At 40.7% G+C, this 23237-nt stretch overlaps 1 protein-coding gene across 8 annotated transcripts in view; it reads left to right on the forward strand.

Annotated features, from left to right (window-relative positions):
• The first annotated feature begins 969 nt into the window (after positions 1-969).
• The window catches only part of LOC127452922 (adhesion G protein-coupled receptor B1-like), a 140998-nt gene continuing 118730 nt past the window's right edge, over positions 970-23237 (forward strand). For 7 of the 8 annotated variants that reach the window (XM_051718802.1, XM_051718806.1, XM_051718803.1 and 4 more), the window contains exon 1: positions 970-1495. The gene's annotated coding sequence lies outside the window, so the exon portion shown is untranslated. The remainder of the gene's footprint in view (positions 1496-23237) is intronic. The other variant, XM_051718809.1, reaches the window with a different exon arrangement.

Below are 23237 nucleotides of genomic sequence, written 5' to 3' on the forward strand. Positions count from 1 at the left end.
AAAGTTGCAGGAGGGCCACCTTCTTCTCCTCTGTCGGCGTTCGTGCATGTAAACGCGATCAGCGGAAGATGGTGATATATGATGCTTCTCATTTATTAAATTGTGCATCCTCCTTTCCTTGCTTCCTTTCCTTGCTTCCTAGCTCTTCCCTTTTAGGAAAAGAGGAAAGGATCCATGGACAGGAAACGAGGACAGAGGAATCAAAGTAAGACGGATTCGTGAAATGAAATGTCATGCTCACTCAGGCGGCACTTCAGAGCGCCTTCTTTGCGCAGATGTATTATATCAGAGCGCTTGACGATATGTTGTTGAAGCAGCTTCATTTATTGATATTTTCATAATAAAACCTAATAATTCAAAATGCACAGTTAAAGTATGTGACAATTATGGTTAATGTCAAATGCAAAGGTGAAACATGAATTAAAACTGTTGTGTCAGATGTGAAGGGGGAGGAAAATGTAAGGGTGCGTCAGGTGCTTCCACCAAAAAGTCTTCCACATAGGATGCTCCTGTGCTTCCTCGCTCAAGCATCCTCTGTAAACTTCCTCCGTCCTCGCCTCCTCCCTCACCGTGTATTTAGAACTATTTTTTGTACGGACTACTATTGTTGGCTAAAGATACAAATATCACCACCAAAAAATAAATAAATACATAAAATAATGTCAACTTTTTGAAATCATCAGATTCCTAAAAACCCTTTCAATGAGGAAAAAATTTCATAAATCATCTATGTCAAATTGTCAATGCTTAGTTCTCTGAGGGTTAAAAAAAAAAAAAAAAACAAGTATCCGTGCTCTCTCTCTCTCTCTCTCTCTCTCTCTCTCTCTCTCTCTCTCTCTCTCTCTCTCTCTCTTTTCGTTTTCACTTTCCCATCGTTGTGTCTCCCTCGTTGTTTTGTGACTCACACAATGCTGTTGCTCCACCAGGGGGGGCTGCTGGATATATGCTTTTAGTGCCCAACTCCCCGCCTTCATACACTGAATCCCGTTTGTGTGGACAGAGCGGACGAGGACAGCCCCTGAACCGACAGGACGACTTTCACTGCCCCGATACACAGAGACAAAACAACCCGAGCTTGAGCCACCTCCCTGGTGCTTTCACGCCACTTGAGGACTTTCTTTCTTTCTTTTTTTCCTTCTTTTTTCTTTTTTTTTTTTTTTTTTTTTTTTTTTTTTTGTGGAAAACGGGAGGACCATAACGACTTGTTGGTTTAAGATTGGGAAACAGACTAACAGAAGTGACAGAACAGAAATACACGTTAACAGGATAAGCTGTGAATTTATGGATGCTTGTTGCTTTTTTCCGGACGTGTGAACACCTGTCTTCCAGTGGAGCAAACAGACCTCCTTTTGTGTCATTGTTCGAGCAGATATTGCCTGTTGAAAGAATGAACGCACCGAACTTATTCTAAACAAGTTGGAGGAATAGTCGTGGAGTCATTTTGCAAAGGCTTTATGTGCTGACAAAACAGATGAGACATGCCAACTTTTTGGAGGTAAACCCTCAATATGATTATTTAAATGGCTAGATTTGATTAGAGCATCTAATTTGCATTTGCAATTGCAGCACCATTCGTCATGCTAATTTAGTTAAACGTATTTGCCTACACAACACAAAATAAATACAGTTAGAATAGTCAGTGGTAGTACTAATCCTTGATAAGAATAATGAAGTGAAGTGATATCTCTCGTTTTAAGGTGGTGTTGAGTGGAGCCTAAATTGATTATTCTCCATAAGTGTTGCCAGGCGTTTGTCTTTTGTCTACACGTTGTAAGTGTTGCATCAAATATAGAAATTAATTAAATTTATTTCTAAAGAGCTCTCCAGCCTGCATGTATCTGTTATGGGTCTCCTCATGAAGCTTTCGCTGTCCATGGTACCTAACTGCGGAGCTGCAATCCCGAGTGGACAAGGCAGTTTTAGATATATCATTATTGTCTCCTTATTAAATAATTTAGTCATTTTTTATCGTCTTTTTGTTTGTTTTAAGGCAATTTAAAGCATTTGTTGTCATTGGTTTTACATTGTGCGCAATAGTTGCTGGTCATATCTTCCTTGTGCAGAACGTAAATTAGCAAATTTAACGTGAGTGATTTCACACAATAATTTTCAATTACTTAAACCTGGAACAAAGTTTTCCTCTTACCAGAAGTTTATGTTGTATTCTCGCAACTTTGGACTATTACGCAACATGTTAGTTTTTATTATTATTCTTATTGTTGTTGTTGCTACTGGTGTCGCGTATCGTAAATCGGACGTTTTATTTGTAATTGCAGTATTTATTTTGAAAGAACAGCTCATACTTTTTATTTTTTATTTTTTTTATTTATTTATTTATTTTTTTTTAGTTAGTTGCTTATTTGTCTGTATCTTTGATAAAGAGATGGGATCTTTCTCGTAGCGTATTATTTTGGTTTGCGTTTGGGACATTTTTAGGCATTTATGCCATTTTTATGCTTAAGTTCACATTAGCGGGAGCCTACTTTGAATCATTATTACAAAACCAGTATGTTCCTTTATGATTTATATAGCAGCAGTATCGTTAAAAACACTTCTATGATGAAGAGTCAAGTGCGTTATAACGCGTTTAACGGCATATTGAAAGAAAAGGCTGAGAGCTCCCGTGTTGGGTCCGGTTCAGTGATGATGTCTCTCTTTAACAATGAGAATAAAAGGCAATCTCTCTCGCTCTCTCTCTATTCCTCTCGATTGGGATATGTGTTTAACTGGTTTATTATATGCTGCTTGTAAAGTCTAAAGCTATACATACAATGAACACTTCTCGATTGGTAGTAATATATGTGGTTGTTTGCTGGTACTTGGCTGAGAGTTTGCTATGGTGAGGGAGTAGAAGTTCCGTCTTTGTACAGTAGGGGGGACTCTGCCAGCGCCCAATTCCCTCCGCGGGAATAAGGGAATAAACGGGGATCACTGAGCGGGAGATGCCTCACTGCGCACTATGAGCTTCTGCAGCACAGCAAAGGACCCGTCTGAGGCACAGTCTGTGAACAGCCCCCCCCCCCCCCCACACGTTATGATGATGCTCAACCTAAACCTAATGTACTTTGTTCTCAGTTAATTTTATGTACTCACACATTTCACTGAAAAATAAAATAAATACATAATACAAAATAAAATAAATGTAATTTTATCAGCATCACCAAAATAGCAGTAATAGTAGTAATAATTAAAATACAAATATATTTTTGCACTTTGATTTTCACTGAAAATAAATCATGATTCTGAATTATTTTGCTGACACATCCATGTCACAGTCTATGCATTATCTAAATGGCACTGCCATATCAGTGCTGCCCGACTGCCTCTTTTAAATACATTCTGCTCTGAGTCTCCGGGGAGTTTCGAGCTGAAGAGGCAAACATAGAACGAAGCACTTGCCCTGTGGCCACAGATATTCGGACGGCTGTGTTTTCTTCTTTATCTGAGGAAAGGAAAAGGGATGATACATTGAGAATAAAAATAGATCATGCCGGAGCAGGCTGACAGCATAGGTTTGAATGTGCATCCTTATCCCACTGTTTATTTCCTCTCCCTTGCTCATGCAGCTTTCGTTGCTGAGCATATATCGATTGCATGAATCAGAAGAGATGGCAAATATTTTCATTAAGATGTACACATATGTAAACGCATACACTCTTCGTCATATTCACTAGTCCATTCGTGACAGGTACCTGCTCCCACCCCATACCTGCAAAGACCCTCACAAGCCTTTTCCCTTTGTTCACAAGACACCTCTGGAAATAGCGCACACTGCTTTCACTGTCGAGGAACTTGGAAGGAAAATCACTTCGCAGTTTGATAACAGTCAATACATGATGAAGAAATGTGGTCATCTCTGTCTGGATCTTTCTTTAATACTAGACCAGATATGTAGTGGAGAGAGCGACAGGAAATTATTGGGTAAAATGACAAGGAATGGAATCTGACTACATTGCAGGCCAGACTCAAACCTGCATCAGCCATATTAGCACCTTGGCTCAATCTGGCTGAAGTATGTGTGCAAACTGTTGCACCCCAGCTCCGACAGTTTGTCGATGGCTGAGACTGTGTATCCAAGCAACATGTGGATCAGGCCAGACTTGAACCTGTGTCTCCCATGTGGGCACTCATATGGCTCAATGTGGCTGAAGCACATGTGCTTACCACTGACATCACTTGCTATCTTTGTGTGATACCTTAAACTGCATGTATGATTTGTCCTCCACATATGACTCCAATTAAAGCTGATGTTGTATAGATAGCTTAAAGTAGGGTGCCGACTGTTTTGACTTCCTGTGATGGAGTGGGTACAGAGAGGGAGGCAGGTGTTTTGAGAATGGAGTCGGTATGTTTGCAAGGTGTTAACCGATTAGTGGTGTGATTGTGCAGAGGGTGCTTGTGGCCCCTGGCCATCCTCACTGAACACAATGATCAGGGTTGGAACACACCACATTTGGACATTCCTGCTCTAATTAGGGTCTAAATCAGAGCCTGTGCTTCAGACTAATAAAGCTTAGTCAGAGAGCTTAGAGACAGGACAAGGTAGCTTGGAACAAAGTGGAAAGTAGGATACAGATAATTACATTTTGCCATTCCACCTTTGGTCCTGAATTCCATGTTGCCAAAAAAGTGAGTTAATGGTTGGCTCTTTGCTTTCTGCAAAAGCGCAGATGGCTTTTGTATCTTTGTGTGTGTCGCATGATGCAACTCTGGTCGCTTTATAGTAAACTTGTATGCATCACTTCTAAAATCAAAATTCACCCATGGCATCCCCCTGATATCCAACACATTATCCTCTCTTGTTATTTTGAGCAATCTGCTCAAACCACCACAAGGATGTACAACTCTTGATTCCACATGCTTGTTAACTCATTCACTGGCAGTTGCCCCTCACAGAGGAAAAGAATATGGAAAATTGATGAGGACTTCGCCGGAACTGTATGGCACCTTTGTCAGCTAATTATAGACGACAGAGTACGACTAGTGAGTGACGACAGAAAAGCAGTGTTCTTTGCTTATTCATAGTTTTGAATGTCAAATGCATGTGTGTGGAGGAGTTTCATTGTTTCTCTGGCATCTGTGTGGATGTCACAGGCAAATCACCCCCACAAAACGTACATTTTGTTTCTTCTCTCTTCTCCATTGAATAAGGCAAATGCCGATACCACACTCTCTGTTCTTACAGTATGTGACGATAACATAAAATGTTCCTCTTCTCCACATGCTAAGCCGATAAGCTGTGATAGCTTTCTCTTGCTATTTATGAGGTGAAAATGGTAGACATTTGCAAGATTGCACTTTGAGGTTTTATTGTTGATCAGATACACAGTTAAAATTAAGCAACTTAAATATTTGGGAGTATTTCTTTTAAGTATTTATTTAATGATAAATGAGCATGTAATGTTCAATTCAAATATGGTTTTGTTCTTTCGCTGATAACAATCAGTCCTGCTTAACCCTCTATAAAGAGTTTATAGGCCTGTTTTATATAGGTGATAAGGGTGGATCTTTCAAAACCAAGAAACTGTCCATGTCACATTTCGCCCCAGACATCAAAAGAAAGAAATACGAAATTAAAATGGAGCCTGTTTTAAAGACCATTAAAATTTTTACATTGTACCTTGATTTTAATGACAGTTAAGCACCTACACCTTCTATGCTAATTTTTGTAAAAAAAAAAAAAAAAAAAAAATCATTCTCATTACTGTAATGCAAAAGATAATGATATGCTGTATTATTTAAATATTTGGGAGTATTTCTTTTAAGTATTTATCTGTCATGGTTTTAGTATTTGTTGATTGTTATTTTAAATTTTTGCTGATTTAAATAAAATTATAAATCACTTTATTAAAGTATTATTATTTTTTTTATTTATGATTATTTTTATTTTTTTTATGTAATAATGAGAATTCTGAAGAAAAAAAAATGTCCATACTGCAAGCATTATAGTAATGAGAATTGGGGGAGGGTGGGTTCTTAATTTTCAATGGGACAGTACAAACATATTTATGATCCTTCATTTTGTTCACATATAATATAATTTTTATAATAGTTTTGTCTTTTGATTTTGGGGTGAAATGTAATCTAGACATGTTTTTGTGAGATTCAACCATATATTGAACAATAAACAATACAGATCTGGAGTAGACACATCAGTGCATTATATGGAGATTTATAATGCATTAAGATTGTCAATGCACTTACAACTGACTACAGCCTATAAACAGATATAAGACCAAAACAATGAGTCAGTAAAAGACAAGCAAAGAGAAAGAAAACTAGCAAGAATCAAGAACATTTGGAATAAGACAACAGAAGACTAAGCGACTCGCTTTTATCTATCTATATATATATTTCCCATTTAAGTCATTTGTCATTTGTTTTCTGAAAAGAAAGACTGTTATTCATGCTAAAACTGTTTACACAAAGGGAGACCCTGTCTACAGCAATGTGTGTGGGGCTGAATAGCTCCAAATCATTACATCCTGAATTGCCTACTCAATTTTGTACAAGAAATCTCTTTCAAAGACTTTTACAAAGCGTTGCCGGCTTTCTGCCTTGTCAGTTTAAGGCCGTTTTGTGTACAAACTTCAATCAAAGAGGTCTGTAACAGGGAATGAATGAATGTAGTCCCTCTTTTTCCACCTGTCTATGTTCCCTTGTGAGAACAAAGCTGTCTTTGATGTGAAGTGCATGTATAATCCTCACTATCTGACATCGCATCTCTGGCACATCTCGGTGCAAACCCCTCTCAAATATCAGAAGGCCTCTGTCTCCAGAGCCGTTTCGTTAACTCCCCTATTGTGCCGGTGTGTCACTCTTGGCACCGGTGTACAGCTTGAATGGCTGTCAACACTGCATGTTAGCTATTATGATATACTCGACTCCATCACTGTAACTGTTTGTTACCTGAAGACATATTTGTGACTTTATGTCACACTTTCTCAATGTTCTGAGGGTGCAATGTTCATATTTTTCTTGTGTTCTGTCACTTTTTGTTTTCAATTTTCAGTTTATAGTGGCTTTGCGGCAGCCGTTGTCTCTCTTGTTGCTTTTTTATGTCTGCGTGCCCTTAGACGAACAGATGAATCCCAGTGTTGCTCATCTGTAAGATTGTATAAGATGGTATAACCGAATCAGTCTTTTGAACAAAATTCATCTGCGAGTAATTAGACTTGCATTTCTCTCCCTGTTTATCATAAATGTGTTTTGTAATTGTTTCCCCTTCAATAAACAACTAGAGATGTTAGAAAAAGCAGAACAAAAGTGAAAACATCTGCTCTCGGAAGTACAGACTGTCCAATCTGGCCATATCAGCCTTTTTGGAGACTGTGAAGTGGAGCGTTTATCTGTTGCAATGCAACCTCTCTCTTTCCATCCCATTAATTTACAAACTCTGCACAAAAAGTCCTCGGGGCAAACTGCAGCTGTATTACTGTTTACAGTATATGATGCAGTGCATGTGTATACATGTGTGAAGAGTGGCTTTCTGCTAAAGGACTCATTCCCCACTTCACTCTGCAAATGTCAATCTGCCCTCATTGCACATAAAGATTCTTATAATGGTACTATATACCTCTTCTAATGAGAGAGAGAGAGAGAGAGAGAGAGAGAAAGTCATCTCATTCTATTTCCCACTCAGGTCGGGACAGTTTGATGGATGGAGCGGGTCATCTTTCAGGTGCTGACAGTGATAGCCTATGTCAACCCACAGATAGTGACATGGCTCAATTCTTTGATATATATACCATGGTACTGAGTTATTAAAATATTCATATATATGTTCATACACTGCCTAAAGAGGTTTGCTAGTCTTAATTTAGCTGACCACCATGCTGGTTTTCACTGGGCAGGCTGGTCTGGTGTGATGATTTTGGAAACGTTTGGGCACTTTTCAGCTGGTCAGTCTTGGGGATCAGCTGAATACCAGCTTGGTCAGGCTGGGAAACCAGCTAGAGCCGATGAGGACCAGCTTGGTCACCAGCTGGGAGACCAGATATACAAGCATAAACTAGCTATGACCATCAAATAACTTTAGACTGGTTTACATTGTTTTGTTGTTATTGTGTTGTTGTTGTTTTCAGTGAAGATATCTTAGTATTTACTCCAACTCCATTATATTACCACGATCAAAAAAAAAACAAAAAAACTTGGTATACATTTACCATTGTACATGTCCAAAATACCATGTTAATACCGTGGTACTTTTTTATGAGTTGGATTAAAGATGCACGAATATTCCTCCGGGTTCCATATAAACGTATGGATGTTCAGTGCCTTCAGAGACCCTGCTGCAAAGTGCCTGAATGGAGAGCTAATTGTTGACACTGGGTAATTGTGCCCTGAAGGTCTGTCGCATTTTATTTAATTTTGTGATGAGCAACCACGGCAGCCCTCGCAGTTTGTGTGAGGCAGAATGGAAACATATAGCAAAAGGGAGCACGAGAAAGACAAAGAAGGGGGCAATATTTACATTTTTATTGCTTTGATGGCATCGTGATCAACTGAGTGTAACTAGTCCTGCTCGACCCGCTCAGAATGAGATTTAAACCGGTGTCTCCAGTGTGGGGGGTGGGCAGCACGCTAACAAGGAGGCTAAAGGCTACAGCCCCTAACGTACCTCTTGAGGCCAGTGACTGAGGTTTACACACACTGCAAAGCACGTACCAGCTGGCTACCGTTACATTCACCCCCCTAAATCTCACTCCCACCCTGGTCACGGCACCACTGTAACCGGTCTTTTGAACCGGAGTCTCCGGTGTGGGAGGCGGGCATGCTAACAAGGAGGCTAAAGGCTACAGCCCCTAGCATCAGTCGCTTGTGTGCCTCTTGAGGCCAGGGGAGTGAGGTTTACACACACTGCACAGCACGTACCAGCTTGCTACCATTACATGAGCAAGCGATTAATGTAATTAGCAGTGAGCGTAATGCTAACACACTGATCAACTTATCTCAACTGATCAGTTGTTTGTAAAAAATCTGTGTGCCAGTGCCACTGACCACTGCAAGAGAGCTCAGTCTCCATATCCCATGTGATCTTATTTGTATTTGTAGGTATTTAAAGTATTTAAGTATAAGTTTGTAAATTGTCAGAGTTCCCATGGTCATGGAAAACCTGGAAATATTGTATCAGATAATTCTACAAAAGAGATTTCCAGGCCTGGAAAAGTAATGGAAATGAATTACTGTAAATGTAAGTCATGGAAAAGTCATAGAAATTTCTATAAATTTATTTATTTATTTATTTATTTTGTAGTTATGCTCTGCTCTAAATTATTTAATTGCAGAGAAATTGCTCTTCGTGAGTACAATCTCTATAAAATTATTAAAAAAAATCTTTATCCAGTAATCCATATGACTGGAAAAATCATGGTGATGTCATGGAAATAAATTGGTCAAAAAGTACAAATGTACAATATTAATGTATTTTTAATGACAGCATCTAAAACGTAAATCCTTCTACTTATGAACAACTTAAGAGACATACAAATCTTTATAAATTATTTAGGGTTCATAGAATTTTGAATGCACTAACCTACTTTCATGAGAGCTCTAATTCTAAAAGCAAAGCGCAAGTAGCCTTGGGTGGAAGTGTTTGCACTATCTGTGGGTGTATGCATGCAAACTATGGGTGTGCTATTGTAACCGGTGTAGTCTGCGTTGTGTTTTCTTTTTTGGAATGATCAGACAGACATCAGACCAACATTGCATTCAGAAATTTAAAGGGGAAGGTGCACACACAGAGACAGGCATATCAGGTACACGTTTGAACATTTTCTTTGTGTAATTCTACATATATGAACATAATACTTTCTATACCTGTTACATTCACCCCCCTAGAATTACACAAAATTATGAGAACATAGAAAAACTCTGTACACGGGTCATAAGAATTACATGGTCCACACTCTAAACAATCAGTGAAGACAGTCAGCATTAAAAGCTACCCAATAAAAGGATAAGAATGTTTTGAAATTGGCCAAATTTCATTACATTCTATAAACACACAAAGTGCCCATTACACTTTGAATAACTTAGACCTTTCATTTAAACAGAACACGAGAGAATACAGGAAATAACACTTAGTATCATCAAAGACAGTGCAGTACAATACGCAAACCTAAACATGAATAACAGGAGACCCAGCCTCCATACCAAGTAAGGTCTCAAGTTGAACCATTGACTCAATTAGTCTACGTACAGGTCTAATTACTCTACCAAACCTGGTAGTGTAGTGACTGCTGGAGCCATCATGAACCACAGAATCATGTGAATTGTTAGAAACAGGAACAGTAGATGAAGAGGCACTGGCTACAGTGTCAAAATCAACAACAGATACATCATCACGTGCCTCAGAAACAGTTTGAGAAGAATGGGATGAAACCCAAGCAGCAACAGGGTCATCATCACAAACAGCTACATGAGAAATGACAGACAGAGACCCTGCATGTGACAAATCATCAGTGACTGGCGTTGTTGATTCAGCCAGATCACATACAGACTGAGGTGTGGAAGATGGACCATTACCAACACTTTCATTGACAGCAAAATCAAACTCAGATGTGGGCAAAGGCAGAAAATTAACTGGCAACAAGAGATTCCGATGTACTACTTTCTCTCGACCAGATCTGTCACGGATCTTATAAATGTGCAAAGACGGGTTAAAAGAAACAACGGAACACATGGTGGGCTCCCATTTATCAGCAAGCTTCCGTTTACCTCTACAGCCTTTGTTAGCAACAAGAACGTGATCACCAACTGACAAAGGTAAACCCTTGACTCTCTTATTGTACTGATCAGACTGATGTTTCTGTTCTGCAGTAGAGTTCTCTTGAGCCAGCACCATAGCAGACTGCAGATCTTTGACAAGGGACTGAACGTACTCGTTGTAATCACAGATGGACTCATCACGAAGGACACTTTGAAACATAAGGTCAACAGGTAATCTCGGCACCCTCCCGAACATCAGGTAAAAGGGGGCAAACCCGGTTGTTTCATGGGCAGTGCAGTTATACACGAACGTCATTGTTTGCACTAACTGTGGCCACTTTTGTTTCGATCTAGGAGGAAGGGATCGTAGCATGTTACCCAACGTTCTGTTGAACCTTTCAGTTCCGCCATTTCCCATTGGATGGTACGGGGAAGTTCGTGACTTGTCTATGCCGGCGAGATCAAGTAGCTCTGCTATCAGCTCACTCTCAAAACTGGCTCCCTGGTCCGAATGAAGACGCTGAGGAAAGCCATAGATGCAGAAGAAGCCATCCCAAAGTTTCTTAGCAACATTCTTAGCAGATTGGTTTCGACAAGGAAAAGCATGTGCTAGCTTGGTGAAATGATCTGTGATTACCAAGACATCCACAGATTTATTGTGCTTATCCTCAGCGGCCCAGAAATCAATACAAACAAGCTCCAATGGTGCAGTAGTCTTGATGCTCTCCAAGGGTGCTCTTGCAGCTGGCTCTGGAGTTTTACTCAGGACACAACGGGTACAAGTCTTGACATAATCACGCACATCACGTTCCATCCCGGGCCAATAAAATCTCTGGCGAGCTAAGGACAAGGTACGTGGTTGACCTTGGTGACCGGCCAAATCATGAACACAAGAAAGAACTTGCTGTTTCAAGGAATCAGGCAGCACGAACTGAAACTTCTTATGCTTCGTGAGTGGATCTTTAACTGCTCTGTAGAGAATGTCATTAAGCAAAAACAGTTTGTCCCACTGCTTCAACAATCTCAAAACATGCAAATCCTCATTCGTCCGCTCACGCCTAGAAGGTCTGTGCTTTCTACTGACATAAAAGGCTACCCTCGAAATAACTGAATCATTGTGTTGTTGACTCTGCAATTCAGACAATGAAAAGGCATGGGTTACATCTTGACAGTTGGGAATCAACGAACTCAAGTGGTCAGCCAGGGATGTCGCTCTGGATACAGCTCCTGAATCCCAATCATCACAAGATGACAAGATAGACGACACATCCTCAGCAGTCATGGAAATATCCCTCTCAGAGCTTTGGTTGATTTCAGTGTCAAGTGTCTGTGGCTGGCATGTAAGACGGAAAGTTTTCTGCACAGAATCATCTTCCATACTGTGTACGTGCTTCAGCAGTTCAGAGTAAGGTTCGGACAGAAGACGTTGACTCACTGGCTTGACGAATGGGTCACGACTGAGCGCATCCGCCACAACATTCAACCTTCCTGGGACGTACTTGATTTTAAAATTGTACGGGGCAAGCTTTGAAACCCAGCGCTGCTCACATGCATCTAACTTAGGTTTGGTCATGATATATGTGAGTGGGTTGTTATCAGTCCATACAGTGAACTCATGGCCCTTAAGCCAGTGACTGAACTTGTCACATATGGACCACTTAAGAGCCAAGAACTCCAGTCTGTGTGCAGGGTAATTGGCTTGGCTGCGGCTCAAAGACTTACTGGCAAAGGCTATAGGACGTGCTTTATCCTCGCCAGTGGGTACTTGAGAAAGAACTGCACCTAGGCCATCCAACGACGCATCAGTGCAGAGAATAAAGGGGCGCTCAAAGTCAGGGTGAGCGAGCACGACACTCTGGACAAGGGCTCCTTTTAACGCCTCAAAGGCAACATCACAGGCAGGAGTCCAATCTTGGGGAGACAACTCCCGGAAAGTGCCAGCTCTCTTACGACTGCTTGTGCCTCTCGCCAAATGTTTTTGTCCAGCCGTCAAATTAAACAGTGGCTTTGCGATTCATGAACATTCAGGGATGAAGCTTTGGTAGTACAGAACCATGCCCAGAAACGATCTTATTTTCTTTGGCGAAGGTGTGAAACCATCCTCTTTCATGAGATCTTTCTTCTTAAAGGCAGAAATGAGTGCTACCTTGTCTTCATTCACAGAAACTCCAGAACTGCTGATCACATGGCCCAGAAACTTGATGGAGCGCCTGAGAAAGTGACATTTTTTTGGAGCCAACTTCAGATTGCTACTTCTCAACCTAGAAAACACCACTTCCAAGCGTCTCAAGGCCTCCTGTTCAGAACGGGCAAAAACCAACAAATCATCAAGATAACAAAGGAGGCTGGAAAAGTTGAGATCTCCAAAAATGCTGAGCATCATGCGCATAAAGGATGCCGGACTGTTACACAGGCCCTGGGGAAGGCGGTTATATTCATACAATCCCATGGGTGTTGTGAACGCTGTGTAATGCCGATCAGACACATGGAGTGGGACGTTGTAAAATCCTGATGTTAAGTCCATAGAGCTGAAAAGAAGATTGCCACCAAGAGCAGCCAGGCAATCTGCCTGATGTGGCAAAGGATGAGCATCCTTGATAGTCTTCGCATTAAGCCAGCGAAAGTCAGTACAGACTCTCAGAGATCCATCCTTCTTCCAAACCATTACCAAAGGAGATGCATATTCACTAATGGATTTACTAATAATGCCTTTCTCTTCCATTTCAGAAAGAACCTCTCTCAACTTTTGGTAATGGGCAGGAGGGATTCGGCGATAGGGCAGGCGGAACGGGCGCTCATCACATAGATGAATTCTGTGTACGAAGTCTTTTGCCTCACCACAATCAAGCCTGCCTCTGGAGAAAACATCGTGATAAGACACTATAAGTCTCGCCAACTCCTCCTTCCATGACTTGGAGACTTCACACCCATCGATTTCAATGTCCTCCAAACCATACTCGTGTAGCAGCCGCACAGGGTCAACAGACAGAATGGGCTTGGGGAGAGCAGAATCAGTGACATCAAGAGGTTTGCACACACTTTGCATGAGAGAAACATCTTCCACCGCCAAACAAGAGGATGCATCTGCCAGCTTGGTGTTACGTTGAAGAGTTATCGGAGACTGGGTAGGATTTAGAATCTTCATCGGTACCCATCGATCACCCCACATAGGAGACACCACACGTCCAACAAGAACATGACGTGGTGCTGAACGTGAAGTAGTGGGTTCAACAATGACGGTGCTACCTGGGGAAATATGAGTGTTAGCAGTAATTTTCCCCACACAAGGTGCTCACTCCTGGGAAGTAAAGTGACTGCTTGACAGAGCTTTACTGAGCCAAGTTTATCAGGTTGAAGGGAACCAGACCAACGAGAAACACAGCTCAAAAGCTCAAGAAACTCTTCACATTCTGGGTTGCTGTTTTGACAAGAAATGAGCTCCCAGTACTTCTTTTCAGTTTTCATCTTCTGAAGTACACATTTGATGACGTTACTACCGATAATGAACTCGTCCTTCTGTCCAGATACTAGTAAAGTAGGTACGATGAACTTAAATCCATAGACTTCGACTTCTAGGTCATATGTGCACTTAGGCTGAATAGTAAGACCACCACAGCCAACGAGGACCACGTTACCAGCAATCACTGAGGGTTGAGGGAGAACTCCATTGGCACGCAACTTGGATTCACCTTCTGTACTCAGGGTGCAAGCCATACTGCCAGAATCAAGCAAACCATTCAGTACGGACTGGCCACCAACAGTCACAGGGGCATAGAACAGATCACTAGCTCCATCAATCTTCTGAGACCCCACATACAACACTGTTTTGTCAGGTGGCAACAACTTGCAACTATTTATAAAAAATTCTTGTGGGTCTGACTCATCAATTAGGGGAAGTCCACCACTGCCCATGCTTACCCCCTCCACACATGGGCTTTTTAGTTTAACTGGGTGGTAGGAGAAAGCGGTTCGAGGCCTGCTGCCTCAGGGCAATTACTCTTAAAGTGTCCAGGTTGGAGGCAGTTACGACAAAGCCTATGGCGCATGCAGTGAGAATACGTGGTGTGCTCTGTAGACCGACACACTCTACATGTTGAACTCACACTGGACTTGGGATCTGAAGTCTTGACGGTTCTACCAGGATGAGACGAGGACAATGAGGCAGTGCATAGCGATAAAACTTTATCCATCATGCCAACCAACTGCTGCATACTAGCATTCGGAGTAAAAGGAGACGCGTTGGGGTTGAGCTGACCATTTGAACATGGTGACTGACCTGATGAGAATTCGGGCTGTTTGGGTGAATTGGGTACAGGATCGACACTGACCGTCACAGCGTTCTGATGGCAAATGGACACAGGTAAGTAGCGTGGAGTTCTAGCAGAAGCTCTTTTCAGGTTCCTGCAGTGACAATCCAGGCGCTCTTGAACCTCAGCAGCACTCCACTCTTCAGCAGGCTTGAACTGAAAGGATAAAGCAAGGCCAGGATCTGGACAGTGAGAGACAAACATCATAACAGCTTCAGCTGCAGGGTCCTCAACGCACTTATTGCGTCTGCGCAAACACTCATCAGCCACATCAACTGCCTTATTCAATCGTATCCAATAGTCCATTGGGCTCTCATCCATCTTAGGGAAAGTGTTGTAAAAGTCAGACATAGGCATGTTCGAATACGTCAACTCGCTGAAATTTCGTTTTAGAATGTCAAACACTGTGCTAGGGAGCACTGTAGCGGTCGGCCCTGGGAAACTGCGCAAAGACACTTTGACTACATCCCTTGCTTTTCCCGCTAATCTGCTCAAAATGATATCAGAGGCTTCAGTGTCATCGGTGCATTTCTTACTGTTCAAATAACTGTACATCATATCTCCCCATTCATGCACGGTAAATGAATCACTTTGATCACCTCTAAAGAAAGGTGGAGGTGTAACATCATGTTGGACAATGACTTTCAAATTAGAAGCATCAACACATTCACTTGAATGCTGCACAATTGACTTAGACTGCATTTGGCTGGGCTGTTGTGCTAAATTCAGACTGGCTGAAATGCTTTGACCAATTTTCTGTGCCAAATCAGAAATAATACCCCCTAAAGACTCAGCAGTAATAACATGATCAGCATTTGCATGTGTAAAAGGGGTAGAATAAGCAGCTGGGCTCTCTGAAGCACCAATAGCTGAATCAGACATGTGTACATGGTCAATTTCTGCATTAAAGAATGCCCTCCCTCTCCCAAAACATTGAGGTGAAACATCAGACCTTTTGTCAGTGTGCTGTATTCTAGCCCCACCACCCCTGCCTACTGGGAACATAGCACTGGGCCGTTGCACAGGACTAAGATTTTCCTGACTAACAGTGTCCTCAAACATGACTCAGCTTAAATAGTAAACACAGAAAAACGTAATAACTGCCTCAGAAAATGGAAATAAAAACACAAAATCACAAACTAGAATGCATATAATATATGCACGTTGAATAAACACACTTAATAAGACTCTTTCAAAACAGTTCAGAGTTCAGCATTAAGGATACGATGCTAGACGATCACTGAAACGTCCTGCGGTCCTTATCACAAAGTCTCTTCCGACTAACATGCTTTAACGATGAACTAAAGTCTTCCGGAGAGAGAGAGAGAGAGAGAGAGAGAGAGAGAGAGAAAAGTCGATCAGGAAGTCAGTGAACCTTTTTACCGTTCCTTTAAAAAAACAACAGTCTGTCCCGCGAAGTCAAGCACTGTTTGTGTCACACGCGCCCTCCTAGTGCGCGAGCACGGAGCTGCCACGAGCGATGGCGGTGAGGAAGACCGGGAGAGGAGATCGGCGAAGCCGGCAAGCCGTCACGCAACCACGGCGATCTGCGAAGCGCTGATCTGATGATCCGAAAGGGTCACGGGCACCACGTGTAACCGGTGTAGTCTGCGTTGTGTTTTCTTTTTTGGAATGATCAGACAGACATCAGACCAACATTGCATTCAGAAATTTAAAGGGGAAGGTGCACACACAGAGACAGGCATATCAGGTACACGTTTGAACATTTTCTTTGTGTAATTCTACATATATGAACATAATACTTTCTATACCTGTTACACTATATGTCAATGAAGTGGCGCAAAGTGCAATTTGCTATTTTCCTGAGAAAAAGGTAATTGGTAAAAAAAAAAAGGTAAATACGTGTCAGCAGCACCTCTATTCTCAGTGCAAAAGTCTAAATTGTTTGGTTGCTAGGGAGGGTAGAGTCACATGGGGTAACTTCCTCATGGTCGCTATAATGTGTGGTTCTTGCTCTCGGTGGGGCACGTGGTGAGTTGTGCATGGATGCCACGGAGAATAGCGTGAAGCCTCCACATGCGCTACATCTCCACGGTAATGCACTCAACAAGCCACGTGATAAGATGCGCGGATTGACAGTCTCAGACGTGGAGGCAACTGAGATTCGTCCTCCACCACCCGGATTGAGGCGAGTCACTATGCCACCACGAGGACTTAGAGCGCATTGGGAATTGGGCATTCCAAATTGGGGAGAAAAAATAAATAAAAAAATGTTTTTAAAAATGTCACACCATTACATTTATGGCATTTTACTTATATTTCAAACTTATTTAGATTTGAAGATACAAACATACAAAAGTGTACATGTTAATATTACATAAAAAAGTACTAGATAGACCCTGCCATATCTGCTGTTCTTTCCTCGATATCCATCTGCCTTATTTATGTATTCATTTATTCATGCGCGTGTAGTGAGATGTTAGGCGCCATTAGCCCGCAGGTAATGCTCGTAAATTTCCTGCCATTGATTTGTAGTTGAAATGGATTTTCTCTCTCTCTCTAAAGCGGTGGGGTGAAATAAGCTTTGTTTGGTGGGCCGGCCCTGTGTAAATCTGCCTGTGACATTTTGATAGCTGTAGATGTACTAGAGAAAAGCAAATATCATTAGAGGGGGGCCGGATTAAAAACTGTCACTCAAACTCTCGATTATCAACCAAACAAGTGTGCCACGCTCGGAATGGCTGTGGGACGAGTAGCTGAGTTATCCATTAAGATAAAGAGACACACAATGAGAAGGAGAAAGTGTGTGGAGGAGGAGAGAAAGCGAGGGATGAACTCGATGGCTTGTCAGTGCGAGAGTCTTTCAGTAAACAGCGAGTCGTAAATATTTCAGCCGTCACAGCAAAGTGTTGACAGCTGTTCCATCTGCATGTTAATGAAGGCAGAGGCGAGGGACCCGAGCTCAATAGGTCCCTTCAGTTCCCACAGTCTCTGTCACATGCACACACACTCCCACATTCCCACACCCAAGCTCTTTCTCTGTCTCTGTCTCTGTCTCTCGGGGTCTGCCACGGCTCTCCATCACTGGATGAGTATTGTACTGCTCGTGCACCCTTAGCTCCACACATCCATAAACACACTTGTGTACTTGTCTCTCTAGAGCAGCTGTGAGGTCAGTAAGCTATAGAAAACCCCTACTTTCTTAGACAGAGAGAGACCCAAAGCTACAGTATGAGATGGATGACAGGTGTAGTCAAGTGAGGTCAAGTGAAGGTGAGTTTATGATATACTTTCCTTGTTTTATATATATGAAAGTTTGTTTGTGTGTATGTTTGATATGTAGAGTTCTGATACATGTACTTAAAAGCCAGGGGAAAAAAGTTTAGAAGTAGAAATTCCAGATTTAATTAAGCAAAAGGTACAAAGGACCGTGCTGTACTTTGTCCTCTATAAATTGTCCCTAACAACACTCTTTAGCCATGACTACTTTATATTCACAGTATAGCACAAACTTGTGCCTGATTGTGCCTGATTGCTTAAAAAAAGGTAACTACTGTATACAATAAAAATATTTTGGACAAAATGTTTAATTTAAAGCATTATTTTATTAAGCAAATTCATTTAGTGTGTTCCTTCTGCTAAAATATATCCCTGGCTAGCAAACGAGAACGTTGCAGTGCATCGAAAATTACAATTAGCCTATGAGTGCAGTGCATTGTATGCACAGTTAGCAAGGTAAACAGTTGTTTTACAGCATAGCTATTGCTATATTGTGGAGTTTAGATTGACGTGTCAGCATGCAGAACTGAAAATATTCAGAAGCTTTGTGTCCCAGCTTTGTATCATGCCAAAAACACACCTTAAGTCATGGTCACACTACACTTCACATCTATTCATACACATCTGAACACAGAAGAAATTTTGCATTCCGCTGCACACGTAAGTTAAAGTTTTTTGAACTATGAACTGCGAATTCATATGATGAGATGTGTGGGCAACAGAAGATCAAAACTTAACACAATAACCTCTTGGCCCAATACAAAAAAAATAGGCCAGCGTATTTCAAAGCTGCATGTTTCACTTGTGGCAGGAAAGTGAGAAGATTGGATATTTTAACATTTTGAAAATAATGTTATTTGTGATATAGTATCTATTAAAACTATAAGCCGTCAAGCATGACATCCTACAGTATGTCTGAAATTAGTCTAGTGTGACACGGGCTTTAATCATGGTAAAGATTTGCACCCCAGTGTAAATAGCATCTGCCACACAGGGCAGCTATTTGCACTGCAATAGTCTGGTGGAACCACAGAAATATATGACAAACTAACCAATAGATGTTGCTGCAGTGGCGTGGGGTGTAAAGATGGTGTGTGAATGAATTCTGTTGTCCTAACGACTGCGGGTCTCACTCTTTTTCCCATTCGATTTCCTGTTTCCACTCTTAATGTTTCCCTTAATACTATTTAAAATAATAGATAAAAATTAATATAAATGTTGATTTCACCACAGTGATTTGGTCACTGGGAAGGTCGAAGAGTACAGAGAAGGGTTTGATCCGGAGGCGGGGTCTGTCGATCGCACTATTTCCTGCGTGAAACCATGGTTACGGTAGTAAAACCAAGGTTATTTTTTCTAATGTAAGGTTAAGGTTTGGTTTAGGGGTAGAGGTTGATGTCATGTAACTGTCGGGTTTCTAAATAAACACAATTAACACACTGCAGTAATGTTAGTATTTAAATATTGGTGCAAATAATATCTGCCTCTATTTGCACTGGGGTGTAAATAGCATATACCATTATTTGAACCAGGGTGCAAATAGCATCTACTTATATATATATATATATATATATATAACCCCCCAACCCGAAAAAAAAAAAAAACCTAATCAAAAGTGATCAAAATGTACAATATTAACAGCATTTTCTTTCATCTTCATTCACGTAAAAAAGTTTTATTTAAAAATACTATGAGAACCGAATGAAAAGTTACACTTCACTGAAATAGAATCTGAATGAATGAACATTTGTCACAATGCCAACATTGTTCTGATATTTTGTTTATACTTTCTGTATTACAAAAATATATGAAACAGTTTAATTATGCTTATACATTTTCAAACCATACAAAAACAGAAGGAAAAATAAATAAATAAAAAAAGTGATACTGCTGCACAAAAGCGAGTAGGACACTTCGAATGCAGCCTTAGAATGTGACCTTCTTTCACGGAAATTCAGAGGATGCATGAGGTGTATCCTTCGTGGGCACTCATAACCCAAAATACTTTGCTTCAACGGAAATGTCTAAAAAAAACAATTACGGCAATTTGCCCGGAAATATGATGTTCAAACTCAAGGATTGTTAAATCCCAAGTTGAAGTACCTCAGTAGATGGGTGCAGAGTATATAATATGTATAATTATATTAATATATAATTAAATAAAGTATTAGACTAAAAGTACACCTGTAAAATCTATTTTCTTTTCTCTTTACATCATTATAACTCTCCTAAAATGTACCTCATACATTCCCTTCTAAAGGGACTTTGTTCCCTTCTCACTCAAAGCGCTCCCGCTTGTTAAAGAGTGGCGTGCTGTCATAGCAACCATGTTACGTTCCGTTTCCGTTTGTCCTACGAAGGCCGTCTCGTTTAAATAAGGCTTGTTTAAAGGAGGACACTCGGTATACTGCAGCCTTCAAAGGACACGTCCTACCTAGCATACAGCCTTCCAAACGAGACACAGCCTATTACATGCTTTGTGAAGTTCGCGCTGCGCTGCCTGCCGAAATTTTAAACAAAGCATGAGAAAAAGCAGAGGTAAAGAAATTGCGCACATTGGCTCTTGCATATATTGTCACTATTTTTGCTGAATGTGTGAAAGTGATTTGAAAATGGTCAGTCGTCAGCACCCCCCTTAGAATATCTTCGCACCCTACGGGGTGCGTCCCACACTTTGAGAACCACTGCTCTACAGTATTATTCCTATGGTCATCCTTAGCCAAAAAAAATGTATAATCCTTCTTTTGTCTCCCGCCGAATGTGTATCCTTTAGTCATTGTGTAAGAACTGACGCATGTTTACAGAGTGGGATTGTTAGTGCTATTATTGAGCTCATGAGAGCCTGACAATGTCTGTGCATTTGTGTATAAGTAGAACCATGCAATATTGGCCTCAATGTCACCCCGAGGATGATGAAAGTTCATTCCTTTTCTCAGCTGCTGGGGTTCAAGTCCTTGACCTTCCATTCCTTATGTACCATTAAAGCTTTGCAAAATAACATTGACTAATTTGATGTTGGATGGATGGATGGATGGATGGAGTAGAGTTGTCTAGTTGTTAAAGATCTGGGGTGATAACCAAATTATTGCAGGTTCGAACCCTGAAAGGGCTGATCCTTGAGCACCTGAGCAATGCACTTAAATTAATAGTTCACCCAACAATTAACTTATAATATAACGCACACATGTAACGTAACACCATGCCATTCAATAGCTATGTTATGTGAGAGTCATGGAAACAAATTCCACTGGCCCTGCTCATGTTAAAATGAATAAAATAAAATAAAAAGATAGATAGATAATGAACATTAACCCATGAGATGTGGTCCCAGAAAAAAAAAAAAAAAAAAAAGTGAGTTCAACCTGGGAACACAAGGCCATTGGGTACTAATACTTTATTCCAGCTCTTAAGACCTAAAAGTTCTGTCTGGCTCATTTGCACTGGATGTGATATGGCTTGATTGGATTTGATATTCAGTACAATTCCCCCTCATATGTATCTGATTATGTTCAGGCACAAAGCACTCATTATCTGTGGGATTGATTCTGATGGAGAGAAAAGAGGACAGTCTCCATGCCATCTGCAACAGCCCCACTGTGAGATGTGTGAATTACGAGCGATTAGCCATTTTATCTCCTGAACTCTTCCAAACACTCTGCACACTGAAATGTGCACACACACTCACAAACACACAGAACCCTGTGTTTTACCCAGCCATGCTTGATTCATTTTGTCCCCCTGCTTCCGGAATTAAAGGGCCCCTTTTAAGCTAACTGGGCCTCTGATTGTAAATGTTTGTGATGAATCACTAAGGCAATGAATCTGTTTATCATTAACAGCCCATAAAAGTGTTTGTAAAGCAATTTCTGTAATTTTTGTTGTTTGGCACCACTATAATCTGAGTTACAGATGTCGTAAATTCTGCCGGCATGAAACCCAATTAAGGTAGTGTTCACGTTGTATCCTTTCCAAACCCCTGCTCATGTTGTATACAGGAGATAGTTGCTTTCTTTCATGTGAGGGGATGATGCCACTGGGCATCTTCTGGATGGATGGATAAAGCAGACCCAGATGTGGAAGCAGGATAAGGGGAGAAATATTGTTGGGATGGTAATGAAGGGTCTGGGTCATCAAATCTGCTCATGTTAGCCAGCTTTGAAAAAAGCTTTAAATAGATTCATTATAGAAGTGTTGGCAAGTTCCTGACTAAATTTAGAGATGCTTAACTACATTTTCAGTAGCGTAACAGTAGATAAGCTGTTTTCAAGACAATGTTGCTTTTCCAGTAACAAGCTACTTTTTACAGCGAGTTGCAGTGTACAAAAAGCTGTTTTTCTGCCCCATTCTATTTTGTACACAGCTATACGGCCGAGCGAGCTGAGGACATAATCAAACACACTCTCAAGTCTCGTATGTAATGCTGGGAAGTCCCGATTCATCATAATTGGGTAATTTGGTTTGGATTCATTTGAGTCCCTGCGCTATGTTTTTAACCAAGTATAATTTAGAGTGTTTTCTAGTATTATTACTTACATTTTGTGTTCATTTATCTGTTCAAGCTTAATGTTTTCAACATTTATGTTTGTGTGCCAAATAAATTCTGATCTGATTGCAAATAATAATAATAATAATAATAATAATAATAAAATAAATAAATCTCTATATCTGATACTGAAAATTTATTTAATAGGTTTTTCTAATAAAATAATATATATTTTAGTATTTTTTAAGATATTGGATGCCTAGAAAGAAAGAAAGAAAGAAAGACAGGAAGGAACAAAGAAAGAAAGAAAGAAAGAAAGAAAGAAAGAAAATGAGAGAGAAACAAAGAATAAAAAAGAAAGAAAGCTATATTGAATGAATGAGAGAGAGAACGAAAGAAAGATCGGACGAATGAATGAACGAGAGAGAGAGAGAGAGAGAGAGAGAGAGAAAGAGAAAGAAAGAAAGAAAGAAAGAAAGAAAGAAAGAAAGTTTGGT

This window comes from Myxocyprinus asiaticus, chromosome 15 (assembly GCF_019703515.2).
Source record: "Myxocyprinus asiaticus isolate MX2 ecotype Aquarium Trade chromosome 15, UBuf_Myxa_2, whole genome shotgun sequence".
Taxonomy (NCBI): Eukaryota; Metazoa; Chordata; class Actinopteri; order Cypriniformes; family Catostomidae; genus Myxocyprinus; species Myxocyprinus asiaticus.